This window comes from Macrotis lagotis, chromosome 4 (genome assembly GCF_037893015.1).
Source record: "Macrotis lagotis isolate mMagLag1 chromosome 4, bilby.v1.9.chrom.fasta, whole genome shotgun sequence".
Lineage (NCBI taxonomy): Eukaryota > Metazoa > Chordata > Mammalia > Peramelemorphia > Peramelidae > Macrotis > Macrotis lagotis.
Window position 1 is genome coordinate 122814696 of NC_133661.1, and position 16284 is coordinate 122830979.

At 35.1% G+C, this 16284-nt stretch overlaps 1 protein-coding gene across 2 annotated transcripts in view; it reads right to left on the minus strand.

Annotated features, from left to right (window-relative positions):
• MINAR1 (membrane integral NOTCH2 associated receptor 1) overlaps positions 1 to 16284 on the minus strand; it is a 78128-nt gene that overhangs the window by 50276 nt on the left and 11568 nt on the right. For both annotated transcript variants that reach the window (XM_074234031.1, XM_074234027.1), the window contains exon 2: positions 6402 to 6487. The gene's annotated coding sequence lies outside the window, so the exon portion shown is untranslated. The remainder of the gene's footprint in view (positions 1 to 6401; positions 6488 to 16284) is intronic.

Below are 16284 nucleotides of genomic sequence, written 5' to 3' on the forward strand. Positions count from 1 at the left end.
ATATATACATATATGTATGTATATATACATATATGTATGTATATATATATATATATATATATATATATATATATCCTGTATCCATGTCAACCTTTTCTTGCTGTAGGATGTAAGATGTTAATCTTTGCCTAACTTTTGCCATACTATTTCCAGTTTTCCAAGCAGTTTTTGTAAAATAATGAGTGCTGGGGTGGCTAGGTGCCATAGTGGATAAAGCACTGGCCCTGGAGTCAAGAGTACCTGGGTTCAAATACAGTCTCAGACACTTAATAATTACCTAGCTGTGTGGCCTTGGGCAAGCCACTTAACCCCATTTGCCTTGCAAAAAAAACCTAAAAAAAATAGTGAGTGCTTAGGTACAGAAACTGGAGTCATTGGGTTTATCAATTATTATAGCCATTGACTACTGCTTCTTTTCTATTAATCTTATTGTACTTGTCCACTCTGTTTCATAGCTAGTATCAAACAAGTTTCAATAACTGCTGCTTCTTAATATAGTTTTAGATCTGGCACAGCTAGGTCACCTTCCTTTGCATTTTTTTTTTCACTAATTTCCTTGATATTTTTGATCTGCTCCTCCAATTTTTTTATTTTATTTCTTTTCTCCTTAATTTATCTTCCATACTACTATTAATATGATATTTCTAAAACAATAATCTGACTGGGTTGCCTCCCCGCTCTAAAAAATCTTCAATGTCTTACTATTGCCTCTGAAATAAAATACAAACTTTTCAATCTGATATTTAGATACTTAATCTTGTTTCCAGCCACCTTTCTGGTCAAATTATCCTATTAACTATTTCCTTTACATAACATTTCCTTTTCTAATCACTTGAAGTTACTTTGTATTACTTTCTGCTCACATCTCTCCATGTCCAGTATCATGTAAGCTGCCTGAGGGCAGGGACTGCTCTGTTTTTTACTTTGCATCCCCAGCAACTAACACAACATGTGGAACATGATAAACAATAAATATTGGTTGAATTGAAAATTATCCATCTTTCCTTCAAATAATATTTGTTTATTGATAAGCAATATTTCCCTATTGTTCAGTCATTTTTGGTAGTTTTGTGACATTTGGAGTTTTCTTGGAAATGATACTAGGTTGGTTTGCCATATTTTTCTCCAGTTCATTTTAACGATGAGGAACTTGAGGCAAATAGGGTTAAGTGACTTGCCCAGGGTCATGTAGCTAGTAAGTGTCTAAGGTTAAATTTGAACTCAGAAAGATGAGTCTATTCTGACTTCAGGTCCAGATCTCTTTTTACTGTGCCACTTGCCTGCTTATATCATTCTTACTTCTACCAATAAATCAATGGATGACATTTAATTCAGAAAATAAGTTAAAATCCTAATTGTGTTATTGAATATCTACGTAAATGAATGAATAAATGAAAAAAAACATTAATGAAGGACTTATTTTGTCAAAGCTTTACCATTTCTTCTAATGTGTGGACTATTGGTCAAGGAGTGGTAATTTGGTTTTGAAAGTTACAATGATGGGGTAAAAGTTTGACATAGACTTTAAAGTAGCAATCACAGTATTTATTTTATTATGTAACCAAATCTGAATGGAGTGATTTGAAAGAAGGGCAGTAGTAGTAGTAAGGTAGCTAGTGATACATCCAGAAAGTGTAGTGAAGCATGAATAGCATCACTCTGACCTGTCATAGTCAATCAAATGAAGTCCTCATCAATTAGAACATCAGGTCTCCAAGGCAGGGGTTGCAGGGATGTTCTAGTTCTCCAGGGACTTCTCATCACAAAGTATAGGCATATTCTCTGTATCTTGGGTCCCTGATACATCTTAAAAATAGGAATAATAATAATACCATTTCTGCCTACTTTATGAGTTTGTTGTGACTGAGATACTATATGTAAAAGCTTTGTAAACATACAGAAGTATTGTGATTATTCCCTTTTCTACAAAAGTGGAATTCATAATATTGTTTTTTATCTACTTAATAGGGATATTATTTTTTTAATGAGATGACTCAAATATTTCAATCCCTTAAAGACACACATATTGTATACCTATAAGAAACCCCCCATCATTTTCCTATTTCCTAATTCTCTTTATCTTATTCCCTAATCTCTGTTTTTATATTTATGTAGTTTCATATTTTGAATCTTCATTGCTCATTTTTTTTCCTCTGGAAAAGGGATCATTTTAAAATGGCTTAAAAATGCTCTATCTTTGTTCTAGTGAACTGTATCCAATGATTCTTCACTCAGTATATAGAACGGATAACCACAACAAATCAGGAAACTCACATCTCGATATATACCAAGTGTTACAGGATTGTTGTTCTATTTTCACATGTAGTTCAGACTTCAGAATGCCAGTTTTTCCCTTTCCACCCAACAGCTAGTTTAAGATCAAAGTCTGAAGGATCCTTGGGGGAAAAATTCATTGTCATTTAGTAGAAGGAGAACTGTATTGTAATTCAAGAGAATGAGTTTTATTCTCAATTCTTTCTTGAACTTTTCAAGATTCTGTCTAATCATCTATCTATCTATCTATCTATCTATCTATCTATCTAGTCCACCCCTATATATATATATATATATATATATATATATATAGGGGTGGACTAGATAATCACTAGGATTTTTTCCAGTTCTCTCTCTCTCACTCTAAATTTGTTTCCATTTCTCACTCAGTATAATACATTATATACATGTGTATATAAACACATATACATATAAATACATGTATACATACACAAAAATACACACATAAAATATTTTTAAAAATCAACACACTTTAATCTTCAATAACTTAAACCACCAATATTTTGGGGATATTATATTCTAATAAAGGGGAGACACTATCTTGACTTTATTCTTTGGAGAATTACAATTACTAATTCAGTGCTATTTTCTGATATCATTTGGACAGTTATAGTTCAATAAGTAGTAATGAAAACAACTTTTATCTGAGAGTCTAACGTTCCCTTTGCTGGGGGTCTAGGTGAAGAATGACTGAGTTAATGAACAAATCGGGAGGTCAGTTGACTAAGACATGCTGCTCTCTTACAGAAGGTTACAGAGAGCTAGCATTTGAGTGATATGTTACTTATTGCTTCCTTTTCTATTTACATCAATGGTTCTAATTCAGGAGCCCTAAAACTGGGGTCCATAGACTCCTGCCCCAAGTCTATAGAGAAAATTCAGGGGGACTATGAACATGGATGTGAGAAAATTACACCTTTACTTCAATATAATTGTATCTCTTTGTATTCTTATGAATTGATATGGTTCTTCCTTCTCTCATACAGATCATAACTTACCATATCATTTTTTCCACTGTAATTCAGGCCCTTCTCCCACATCCCCAAAGAAGATCTACCCAACACTTTGAAAACCTTCCTTTGGATAATACACACATATATCTATCTATCTATCTACCAATCATATATCTATCTAGATATACACACACTCAGAATTGTTCTTTCATATGTCAGAACTGAATTGTATAAAGAGAGAACTAATTTGAAATAAAGTTTAAATAATAACCTGCATTATCTGACACCCAAGCAACATACTGCCAACTTTTAATTCTCAAAATATCTGTCTGCAGTTTGTAGAACATAAGTAGTTTTCATTATTAATGCTTTTCAGCTGATGGAACTCAGTTACCACAAAGTGGAATGACTTCACCAAGATTGATTATTGGTGGGGAGTAATGTTAGAATTTAAAGCTTTGTTTATCAAATATTGATCCCCCATTTTATATACTAGACTGAACTTCAAATGAAATTGAATCATCATTCAGTGGAACTTTAAAGGAAGCATTCATATGAAAAGAAACTCAAAAGAAAAGATTATTTATGGAAAATCATTTTTGGGGTAGTCACAACCTGAATTTAAGTATTTTACTCTTGATCTGAAAACCATGGAACTGGGTTGAAATTTGTGACTCATCTATTTCACATAAATTTTGTGAATCCCTTAGATGAAAAAAAAAAAGCATTTTTACAGGTTGGCTCAAATATTTTCTTCTCAGAATAGCCATTTAAATTAATGCTTCTTATATCATACAAAGGGTCCTGTGACAAGACAAAACTTCTCATTCAGAATTATCATCTGAAACACTGATGGCTTGCCCCATCATACCAAAACATTGGTATCGGAATAAATGTGTTGGGAGAAAAAGGGTATCAGTGAAATCTGACTTACTTTTGGAAATAATCCAAGAAAGAGGTCAGATGAGATAATCTCTCTGTTGCATTTATCTTTGACATTTTATGATTCTCTATGAATTTGCTCAGAGATTACAAGTAGTCACAACTTTTTGATAGCAAATTAAATTTTATATTTGCATAGAAAAATATTTTCAGATTACCAGATATGGCAGGGAGTCCCTGGGAGGAATAAAATTGGAAACAGCAATAGCAATAGTCACCTACCATTGAAGACTTGTGAATCTCATTACCGAATCACAAACACTATAATCCATTTACCTAAATACAATAAAACTTTCTGGGTGTACCCTCATAGCAAACATTGGCATGTATTAGACTATGTGATTGTAAGAAAAAACAGACAGGATATGAGAGAGACAACGGGAATGAATATGTGGTGCAGAGAGTTAGATTGATCACAGACTCATCCTCTTTAAGCTAAATATTTATATTCAACCAAAGAGGCAAACCCAAGACAAAATGAATACTATAAGAATTAATGTCAAGAGATTAGAGTGTCTCTCTGAGCCGGAACAGTTTGTTGCTAATTTGGAGGGAAAACTGATCCAACACACAGCTGACAACAATGGAGCAGAAAAGGAGTGGGCAGCTTTCAGACATTTGTTATACAGCACTGTATTTACTCATCTGAGCTAGAACACTCACAAACATCAAGACTGGCTTGATGAAAATGATGGGGAAATACAGTAGCTACTAAATGAAAAAATGAGAACTCCACAGGCTTCACCAGCAGGATGGTTCATCCATTTTTTAAGAATGCAGTATTAAATTCTATCAAAAGTAAAGTCCAGAGGCAGTGGATAGAGCACCAGCCCTGGAGTCAGCAGTACCTCAGTTCAAATCCGACCTCAGACACTTTCTAATTACCTAGCTGTGTGGCCTTGGGCAAGCCACTTAACCCCATTGCCTTGCAAAAAAACCCATTAAAAGTAAAGTCCAAGCCAAACTTAGAGAGATGCAGGATTCTTGGCTCAGTAAGAAGGCAGATGAAATACAACTTTATGCAGATAGTAATAAACTGAAATGTTTTTATGATGTCCTGAAGGCCAAAGACATATGGTACATCTCAACTACTCAGTGCTGATGGATCCACATTGATTAATAGGGACATGATCCTAGAGAGATGGGCTGAATACTTCCATAGGATTCATCAATCAACACAAAAGTCATTGACCATTTACATCAAGTTGAAGTCAATCAATCCCTAGCTGAAGTTCCAACTGAAGAAGGGATTTTGAATGCAATTAGGCACCTTTCAAGTGGCAAAGCACATGGTACTGATTCTAGTGCAGCTGAGATCTACAAGGTGGGAGTCTAGTGCTCATCCAAAACCTGATTTAAATTTTCCAGGTTTTATGGCTAAGAATTCAAGGAGGCCTCCATCATCCATCTCTATAAAGGTAAAGGGAATAGATTGTCCTATGACAATCACAGGGATATTTCTTTTTTAGTCAGGCTAGTAAGATTCTTGCCAGAGTCAGTCTCAATAGGCTGATCCTTAACCTGGAAGATGGTCACCTCCCTGAGAGCCAGTGTGGTTTCAGGAAGAGTCGAGGAACAGTTAATATGGTGTTTGCTGTCCAACAACTCCAGGAACAAAAGAGAGGTCTGTATAATCACATTTGGAGATCTGACCAAGGCCATTGATACCATCAGTCTCAAAGGTTTATGGAATATTATGTCAAAATTTGGATGCCAAGAGAAGTTCATTAGATTTGTATGTCAATTTCATGATGGCATGCATGCCCGGGTTCTGGATAGTGCACTATATTCTCAAGATTTCCCAGTCACCAATGGAGTAAAACAAGTATGTGTCCTTGCTCCCATACTTTTTAGCATGATGTTTTCAGCCATGTTATCAAATGTCTTCAATGAGAACGAACATAGCCTCAAAGGCAGCTACTGTACAGATGGCAAATTCTTCAACTTGAAAAGTCTACAAGTCAAGACAAAAATGGAGGAATGTTGGTGTATGATCTTCCATTTGCAGATGATTGTGCACTCAATGCAGCCTCTGAAGCTGAGATGTAAAAAAGAATGCTTTGATTCTCTGCTGCTTATGCTAATTTTGGTTTAGCAATTAACACCAAGAAAATACAGGCACTCTATCAGTCAGCACCACACCATCTCTATGTGGTACTATTGAGTTATGCAAATGGAGAAGTTTTGAGTACTGTGGACAAGTTCACTTACCTTGGCCGTATCCTTTCCAAGGAGGTACATATTGACAGTGAGGTTGACACTTGCATTGACAGAGCAGGTTCAGTATTTGGGAGGCTCTGAAAGAAAGAGGTATTGGGGGAGAGAAGAGTTATTAGACTGACTACCAAACTGAAGGTCTATAGAGCCATTAATATGTTGACCTCATTGCTATATACCTGCAAATTCTAGACAGTCTACCAGTGCCATGTCAGGAAACTGAATTGCTTCTATTTAAATTGTCTTAGGAAGATTCTGAAGATCACCTGGTAGGAGAAGATACCAGACACTGAGGTTCTTTCTTGAGCTAAACTGCTTAGCATTCCAACGTTACTGCAGAATGCAATTATAATGGACTGGATACATTGTTAGAATGTCAGAGGTATGCTTGCCAAAAAAACTTATATGGAGAACTCACACAGGGCAAGCACCCTCAAGGGGGTCAGAAGAAATGATACCATTACTTCCTGAAGGTCTCATGGAAAAACTTTAGAATTGATTGTACAGTATGGGAGACAGTGGCATAGGACCATCCAGCATGCCATGCCCTCATCAGTGAAGAATTCTCTATGAGGAAGGCAGAATTGAAACAACTCAAAGGAAACATGACATCTGTAAGTTTAGAGTACATGGTCTATTTGTGCCCAACCTGTAGAGCTTTCCAAGCTCTTATAGGTCTCATCAACCACAGTTGGATACACTGCAATTTGTCTCAAACGTGATGATGTCATTTTAATTTTTCATAACGAAGGACAAGAACCAACTTTCCTTTTAAAAATAATTTCTTAATCTGAGTGTTCTCCAAGGTTTCATCTTTGCTCCATTTTCCTCTTCCTTTCGAATTCTGCAAGGCTATCATCTCTTCACAGCAAAATTCTGAATCTGTCTGTAGCCTTGGTGTTTCCTATAGCCTAACCTAAAGGATATATTTTTGTCTGCTAGGTGGTTCAGTGGATAGGATCCTGGGATTTTAACTATTTTGAACGTCTTCTTTAACAGTAAACCTGCAACATCAACTTGTATCATATATGTTTTTAAAATTTGGAATAAAAGAGGCATTATAAAAAACCATGAAAGCTGCTATGCAAGTCTGGAGATACTGGCTTGGCTATCAACTCAATGATGATCTAGTACTAGATTTACAGAAAGAAGCTGCAGAGAAAAGGGATGATGGTAGCTAGGTGGTAGAGAGGAGGTAGTAGAGATGGAACTTTAATTCTCCCTTTGTTCACATTTCATGCAATTCCTCTCAACTCTAATGATATTTAATAAATAACTTTCTAACAACAAGAACTATCTAAACTATAATAGATTTTTAGATTAGATAGCCAACTCCCCATTATTGGAAGTATGCAATCAGAAGCAAAATTGCAAGCAGTTAAGTATTTCTTTGTTGGGCAGGAAATGGTAGTTCTTTCTAACCTGAGTCTTTTTTTAGTCTTACTATTGTCATCATCTCCCAGTAATTCCAGAGTTGCTTTTTCTCAGATATTAAAGTGCTCTTACATCTAATCAAATAACTGGAAATGTATATGTTCTTATATGAAATTGTGGATAGCATATTATTAAGAGAATATTATCTTTATTAACTTAGTCTTCATTTTCAGGGCTGATGAGTTGCTGTCCCTGGAAAGCTGGAACCTCAACTTGGCAAACTGTGAATGATTGATAATAGGCAACTGATCCTACTTGGCCAAGGCTTTTGGCCTGAAAATCTGTTCTGCTGCATATCATCCACTCCTCCCCAGATGTTTTGATCAAGAGAGATGCCAGACACTTGAAAATGTAATACTTGCTGCCAATTCTGGGCTAAATGGAAAGTGTAAAGACTGATTTATGAATAACGCAGAGTTAAATTTCAAAAAAGAAATTGTCCCATCATATCTCTACACCTGTGTGTATTCAATCTCCTGATATGTGGGCTGTCTCCAGGTTTCAATCTATGTTCCCAGCACACAGGCCCATAATTACAATTCACTTTTTGAGTTTGTTGTCTTTTCTAGGCAGTGTGATTATGATTTATTAGGGATTGAATGTATTTAGTACCCTGTCTCCCATATGGTTTTGTACAAGAAACTATTAACTAGAGATCATGTTCATATTTAGTATGTGATTTTACAAAGATATGCAAAAATCCAAGTGTATTTTTATAAAAATAATTTTTGCAACCTTATATAAGATTCAGTTTTCATTTAAACACACATACACATGTCCATGTACATATATTTCTCTATACACACATGTAATTCTGCCTAGCATAATAAAAATTTCCATACCTATTTACATACCAACTATGCCTTAACTCCTACTGATTAATCTTGACTTTTGCATGCTGCTTTATGATAAATGTTCAAAAGGACTATTTGCGACTGATCTATAGCAGAACCTTCGAAACTCATATTGGACTGATCAGTCACAAAGACACTGTACCTTGACCTCAGCCTTATAAAGTCATTGGTCTTCTTCAAGTATAGAGAATGAAAAGCAACATCATCACAGTTGTCATCCATCTAGTCCAAGGGTTTTAACCTGTTGTTGCTTTAATCCCATTTAGAATCTATGGATATATTTTCCAGTCATCTGTGAACTTTTATGGGGAAACTACACATTTACTTAAATATACTTGATTTTCATTATAATCCTCTGAATTTTTCTTTAAATTTAAATTAGAATCTAAGTTCTTAAAATAAGACTAGAAAGTCATAGAAACATAAATATTGTCATGGGTTTAAAGCTGGAATGAACCTTAGAAGACATTTAGGTCAATCCCCTTATTCTACTGATGAATCATCTGAGAACTAGAGGTTAAAAACTTACCCAAGATCACACAGATAATCTTGCAGTGGCAGAATTTGACCTTAAGTTCTTAATTGCTAAATCCAGGACTCTTTTCCTGGTACCACACTCCTTGCCCAAACCAGGTCATGGTCCTAATAATCCCCAAATGCATTGTTTATTTCTAGCTCCTTATCTTTGTTCATGCTATACCTTGATTAGAATTCCCCATATTTGCTTCCATTTGCCCCCTCAAATCTTGGTTCAAATCTTGTACTTAACTAAGGAGCTTTTCCTGGTTGCTTCCAACTGATATTGATCTTTCCCTTCCCTTCCCTCCCTTACAATGTTTTTTGTCTATGCTATAAACATGAACATTTAATCATGTGTGGACATCAGTTGTTTTCAAATTGTTCTAAGAGCATCAGTCATTTCCCCCAATTAGTCTCTGGTTCATTCAACCCAACAAGCATTTATTGATAGTTTACAATTTTCATTACAATTTTCATATCCTTTGATTCATTGCTAGATACATCCCTCAAAGTTTATATGCTACAAAAGCCATACTTTCTCATAAAAATAGAAAAATAGTCATATGTTATGGAAATAACTAAGCAAATGATGGTACCTAAATGTAGTGGAACCCATAATAAATGATAAATATGATGAGTATAGAATAACATGGAAATGTTGCAAAGTCATGTAAACAGAACCAAGAAACTAGCGCATACACAATGGACATAATGAAATAAATGGAAAGAAAGCAAATTCGACATTACAAATCTGTCCCTGAAAAAAATGAGAAAATGCACCTATTTCCTTTCTTTGAAGAGATGGAAGATGTGTGTGCAGAACATTGCATATATGGTCAGTCTTAGATGATAGGTTGATTTGCTTTGCTGAGCTGAACTAAAAAAGCTGAACTTTTTACCCTCTCATGTAAGTCTTTGTAATAGGAGAGGGATCTCAAAGTAAGAGAGAGGAGGGGGACATATTCACATTTGAAAATGAGATAAAAACTGAAGATATCAATGTAAATATTAAAAAGAAAATGTCCTATGTAAAAAAATCCTGTCTTTGAGACCTTTACAATAGCAACAGCAAAAGTGCTCAGTGGGAAGAATCTGGAAAAGGGATTAGGAGTTGAACAGAACAGCCAAATAAAGCCCCTTTTTCTCCATAGTACCTTTCTCTGGGCCATTGACTCTCTTTATGAAATCGACTTTTCCATCAATATTTCCTTTTTTCTAATACTGAATGCTATTAGTTGTCTACATTATGAGCTTTTCACAGATGGGAGACATTGAATAGAGTATTAGAAATGAATTGGGAAGAATTGCTTTTCAAATTCCTTAAAACTGTATCTGTGTGACTGATCAAAGAACTTAACCTTTCTGAGTCTCAATTTATTCATTTGTAAAATGGGTATGATATTATATGAGCCTCTGTCTCATAGAATATTATTATTATTAGGGTCTTGCAATTTTGTGGTACTACCTCACATCTATCAGATTGGCTAAGATGACTAAAAGGGAAATGATAAATGTTGGAGAAATTGTGGGAAGATTGGAACATTAATGTACTATTGGTGGAGTTGTGAACTGACCTACCCATTCTGGAGAGCAATATGGAACTATACCTCAATAAACAATAAAAATGATCATACCCTTTGATCCAGCAATATCATACTAGACTTATACCCAAAAGATTTTTTAAAAATGGGGGAAGCATCACATGTTCAAAAATATTTATAGCAGCTCTTTTTGTAGTGGCAAAGAATTGGAAATTGAGCCCATCAATTGGGGAATGGTTGAGCAAGTTGTGGTATATGAATGTTATGGAGTACTATCATTCTATAAGAAACAATGAATGGGGGCAGCTAGGTGGCGCAATGAATAGAGCACTGGCCTTGGAGTCAGGAGTACCTGGGTTCAAATCTGATTTCAGACACTTTCTAATTACCTAGCTGTGTGGCCTTGGGCAAGCCACTTAACCCCATTGCCTTGAAAATCTAAAAATAAAAAAAAAAATAAAAAAAATGAATGGTAGGACCTTAGAGAAATATGGAATTACCCAAACTGATGCAGAGTGAAGAGAGCCAAACCAAAAGAACATTGTACACATTAATAACAACATTGTAAGTAGATCAACTCCTGCAGCAACTTTAATCAGTTCAGACATCTAGGGCAATCCTGGAAGCCCTGTTATGGACAATGCCATTCTTATCCAGAGGAAAACAAAAGTAAAGAAACAAACCAATCCCCCTCCCCGAATCTGAATAGATACTGTGTTCACTTTTTAAAAAACATCTTTTATGTTTTTTCCTTCTATCCCATGGTTTTCTTTCGTTTCCCCAGTCCTAATTCCTCATACACAAAATGACTAATATGTAAACATGTTAAACACAAATCTTTTCCTAGACTGATGCTGAAGGAAGGCTGGTAGAAAAATATATAACATAAATATGCAAGTGGATAAAGGTTGGAAAATTTTCATAACATGTAATTGGAAAAAAGATATGAAAAAAAGAAAAGTTACAAATGCAAAGAAAATTATTAGAGTTTTGCTATCTCAAAGCCCATGTCAAATAGCCAACAAGATCAGTTAAGAAAATTAATACTATAACCCAGCTATAATTAGTTTTTAACCAATAATAGCTGATGTTCATTTAATCATTTAAAATTTACAGATGCCTTGCTGCAAATTATCTCTGAATCCAAAAACCCCATCAGGAGGTAGGTACTTATATTGTTATTTTTATTTTATAGATAAGGAAGCACAAGCTCAGAAATTTGACCACAAAGACGTAGTTTATAAGACTCAGAAGCAAGATTGAAACCAATCTGTTCCCTGATATAAAGCCCAGTGTTCTTGCTGTTAGCTCAAGGGACTGTCACCAACAAATTCCAGATGGGGAATCTGCAAGCTTGTATTATGGTCCCATCTCTATAACCAAATAGAACTGTAACTTGGGACAAGTCAATTCATATCCTTGGGGTCCAACTTCCTTAACTGTGAAATGACAGGGCTATTCTAGTAGCCTCTAATATCCTTTCCAACTCTAGTCCTTGAATGAATGAATGAATGAAACCATATTAATTAATTACTTACTATTTGCCTAGTGCCCTGCTAAGTGTTGGAGACAGAAATAGAAAAATTGAAACTGTAACAAACTGTAACTATTGCCAAAGACATCATATCCTAAAATTCCACAGATAGGCTATACTTTATTGACGGACTAAAGAGAGCAGGGAGTAGTAGGCATTGACTGCTCCTAGAAGTTCTGCCTAGAGGTTTGGTGATATGATTTGCAGATGCCATTTCTCCCTGGATACTAATAATGATTTGAAAAAATCAGTGGTAAAATGGTCCAAACATTTGTTCCCCAATTCTCTATAGTAATAAGTAAAGGTCTCATTCCCACCTTGTATCTTTCTGGAAGTCTCACAAAGACAAGGCAGATTGTCTCACTTAATAATCTTTTGGGGAGGGGAGGAATTAGTTGACAAGCTAAGTCAGTGATCTAGGAAGCAAATATATAATTATTTCCCTGGCTGGTTATGCAAAGAAGATGAGACAGCTGAGCATCCAAATGATGCCAGACCAGACTTTCATGTAGACTGTCTTTCTTATTATATTCTTTCTGTTCTTCTGTCTTCTTGTCTCTTTTTCCAGATGTTTCCATTTTTTTTTTTGCTGCCTACTCTTCCCTCTTTCTGTTTCATTACCTACTTCTTTCTCTACTTATGGTCTGTTTCTCTGGTCCTTCCACCCTTCCTCCCTCTCCTATCCTTTTCTTCATTTTTGCTTCTGCCCCCTTCAATGGTCCAGTACTTAACTATGATTTCATTCAAACTCAACTGTTCTCATTTGTCTAAATTGGCTATCTGAGATATAATCATCATTTAAGAATTGCTTAAGGAAATTAAGGAAGATAATAACCTTTCTTTTAGACTTTTGTTTTCTACACCAATTCCAACTCCAAATATTAAGATTATTCATTATTAATCTTTTAATTTTAATTTTAAATTCTCTTTTTCCCTATTACTCCCTGCCCCCATGGCTTAATCTAGCCCCATCACTTCCTATTAACCACAGCTTCAAAAATTCAACTTTCACTATGAGAGTGCCAGGGGCTCAGCATCCCTCTCCTATTTATAAGTTAACTGCTTTGCAAATTGAAATGCTATAAATAGCCTGATTTATTAAATCATGCATATAGTTTTCTACTTTTCAGAAGATATATGATATAGCAAAAAATCTCTTCACTCTGAATTATCTTTTATTTCATTATCAATGAATTGGACATAGTTCTCCTTTGCTTTAACAAACTTTAGTGATTTCCCATTGTCTCCTGAATGAAATTTGAGGTCTTGAGCTTGACTTTCAAAACTCTGCTAGACTTGCTCTGCCTTTCCAGCCTAATCTCTTACTATGCCTCTCTATTTGTCCTATGTTTTAGCCATGTTAGTCCCCTCATCATTCATCTTCAAGGTCTTGCACCTTTCTACCACCATGGCTTTAATCATGCTCCCCTCCAAGTTTTATCTGTCAAAATTCTATCCATGCTTTCAAGGGCCAACTTGAATGACCCTTTTTCAGAAAGCTTTCCTTGATCCCCGACTTCTAAAAAATTTCCCCAATTCTCAATTCTTATGGAACTTTGTTCTTCTTTTAGTGCTTTAGAGAAAGCACTGGAACCACAGCTTTCATAGTTAGGAGCTCTCAGGGGAGGAAATGATCTTTACTGTGTGGACTTTCTAGTTTTAGAGAGTTGCCTAGAGCACTAAGAGGTTAAATGATTTGCTTACAATCATTCAGTTAATATAGGAAAGAGGAATGACTTGGATGCAGATCTTCCTGGCTTTGAATTAGCTCTCTATTCATTATTCCACTCTTCTCATTTAGAACTTATGCTGTTTGGAATTGCAGTTATTATTATTCCCATTATTGTCTCTACTAGACTACAAGATACTGCCCACACATTGACAAAGATGATACCTAGGGCTTAGTAAGCAGATATGTGTTAAATGTTCACATGTATAAAATGCAGATGTTAGTTAAATGCAGAAATTTGTGAGATGTCTGTTTGTGATATCAAGTGATTAACTAGGAAAACAAATTTCTTGATCAACTTACGACTTTATGTTTGTAAAACTGAGAGGACATTGTCATACATTTTTTTCTATTTGCTCTAGAATTCTGCAGCTTTGAAAAAACACAAAGAATTTAGATTGTTGTCTCCAGGCTTACATACTAGATATTTACATGTAGTGCACTGCTTCTTATGATAGCTAATGTTTCCTCTCCAAAGTGAGGAAAAGTGCTCAAAGTTGAGGAATAACCTAAGTCAGCACCTATAAAATATAGGAGGTGTTTGCTGCTAAACTCCCCCACTATCCTTTCTGTTTCTCCTTCAACTTCCAGAAGCATGGGTTTAGGTCAAGGGGAGGTAGAGGCATGAAATAGTGAAAATGACCCTAGGGCTGGGAGTCAGCGTTCTAGTCTTTATTCAGTTACCAAATAACTCAATCTGATGATCTCAATCCTTCTTCCATTGTTAAAGAAACTTATTGTACTAAATGATTTTACAGGTCCCTTCCAAATCTCATATTCTACCTATAAGTACCCTGTAATATTCATGAAAGTTTCTATAGCTCCTCTTTGAGGTATAGATAGTCTCATAGAAAAAAAAAATTGAGGATAGTGGGAGAAAATTCTCTTAATCAGCCAAGCACTCTGTAATTTCATGGACTTTCCAATGACACTGTACACATCAAAATAGCTAAAAATGTTTCTGGAAATTCATTCAGATGGACAGAAAATTATAATATAGATTGGATCTCTTGCAAATTATTGCCGAATGAGCAGCTCCTGCCAAAATGTCCATAATTTCATTCTCCTCTAGATTCTCAAGATTCTTGTGGGTATTTCTTCTCCATGATATCAACTATGAGAATATATGGAGATTTAGCAAGTGTCCTCACATGCCCTAGACAGCAGACATGTACTGCTAAATTAGTCTGATAATGGAAATTGTTGCATTGATGAAATACCATCACCAAATTACTTCCAAATTCTCTAAGGCACTGAATCAAGGAGGTTGGTATCATATCAGTGTGGTGTCCTTGCAAATACAGTTGCTGTAATTGTAGTTGCTGTATAAGTGAATGACAGTTTCAAGGTTTTTTTAATTTGTTGGAGTTTTTTTGAAGTGACAGTAATAAAAAAATGTAAGTTTTTTTGAAGGACTGAAAAATGTTTGACACTTAAAAAAACCAAAATTATGGGCTTTATTTTTATTAGTATTTCTAAATTGATAAGGATCACATAGCAAATAAGTACCTGAGGTCATATTTGAACTCAGGTTTTACAGATTGCAGGCTCTGTTCTTTATCTACCATATTACCTACCTCAAGTCAATTTACCATACAGCTATTAAGAACATCTATATTAGTAGTAGATTGTAATAGGTAGAATTCCAGGATAGGAGTCAGGAAGACAAGAATTCCTATAATGTCTGTGACAGATTCCTATTGTATGAGAATGAGCAAGTTATTTGATCTTTTGTTGCTTCTTCCCCAGTGATTATCTCTTGTCCCCTTGACCTCCCTCAATTTTCTTAGACTACAAGTTACAGATGTTCCTAATCTGTTTAAGTCAAGGGAGCTCCTTGTACAAATGAAGTAATAGATCTAAATACTTCCCTCAACCCACCTGCACCCCTTATTAAAAAATAAACAAGATACTTTACTAGACCCTAGAGTCTTGACTTGCCCAAGGTAGCACAACACTGAAATGAAAAAAAAGTTCTAAAAGAATTTATAATCTACCAAGAAAGAGTTCATACATAAGGACAATTTATTCTACCTTGCAGTAAAATTAGAATTTGAAATTACATTTGGTAGAAACATGTCTTGCTTATTAAGTCAGAATAATAATAAATGGGTTGGATATAAACAGGGTCTGATTAATGTAAATAATAAGCCTCATGGATTGTAAGCTATTTTATAAGTACATTAGAACTAGAAAACTTAGGTACCATCTAGTTCAAATTAGTCATGATACCAACAAGGAGAATGAGACCAAAAGGATGAAGTAA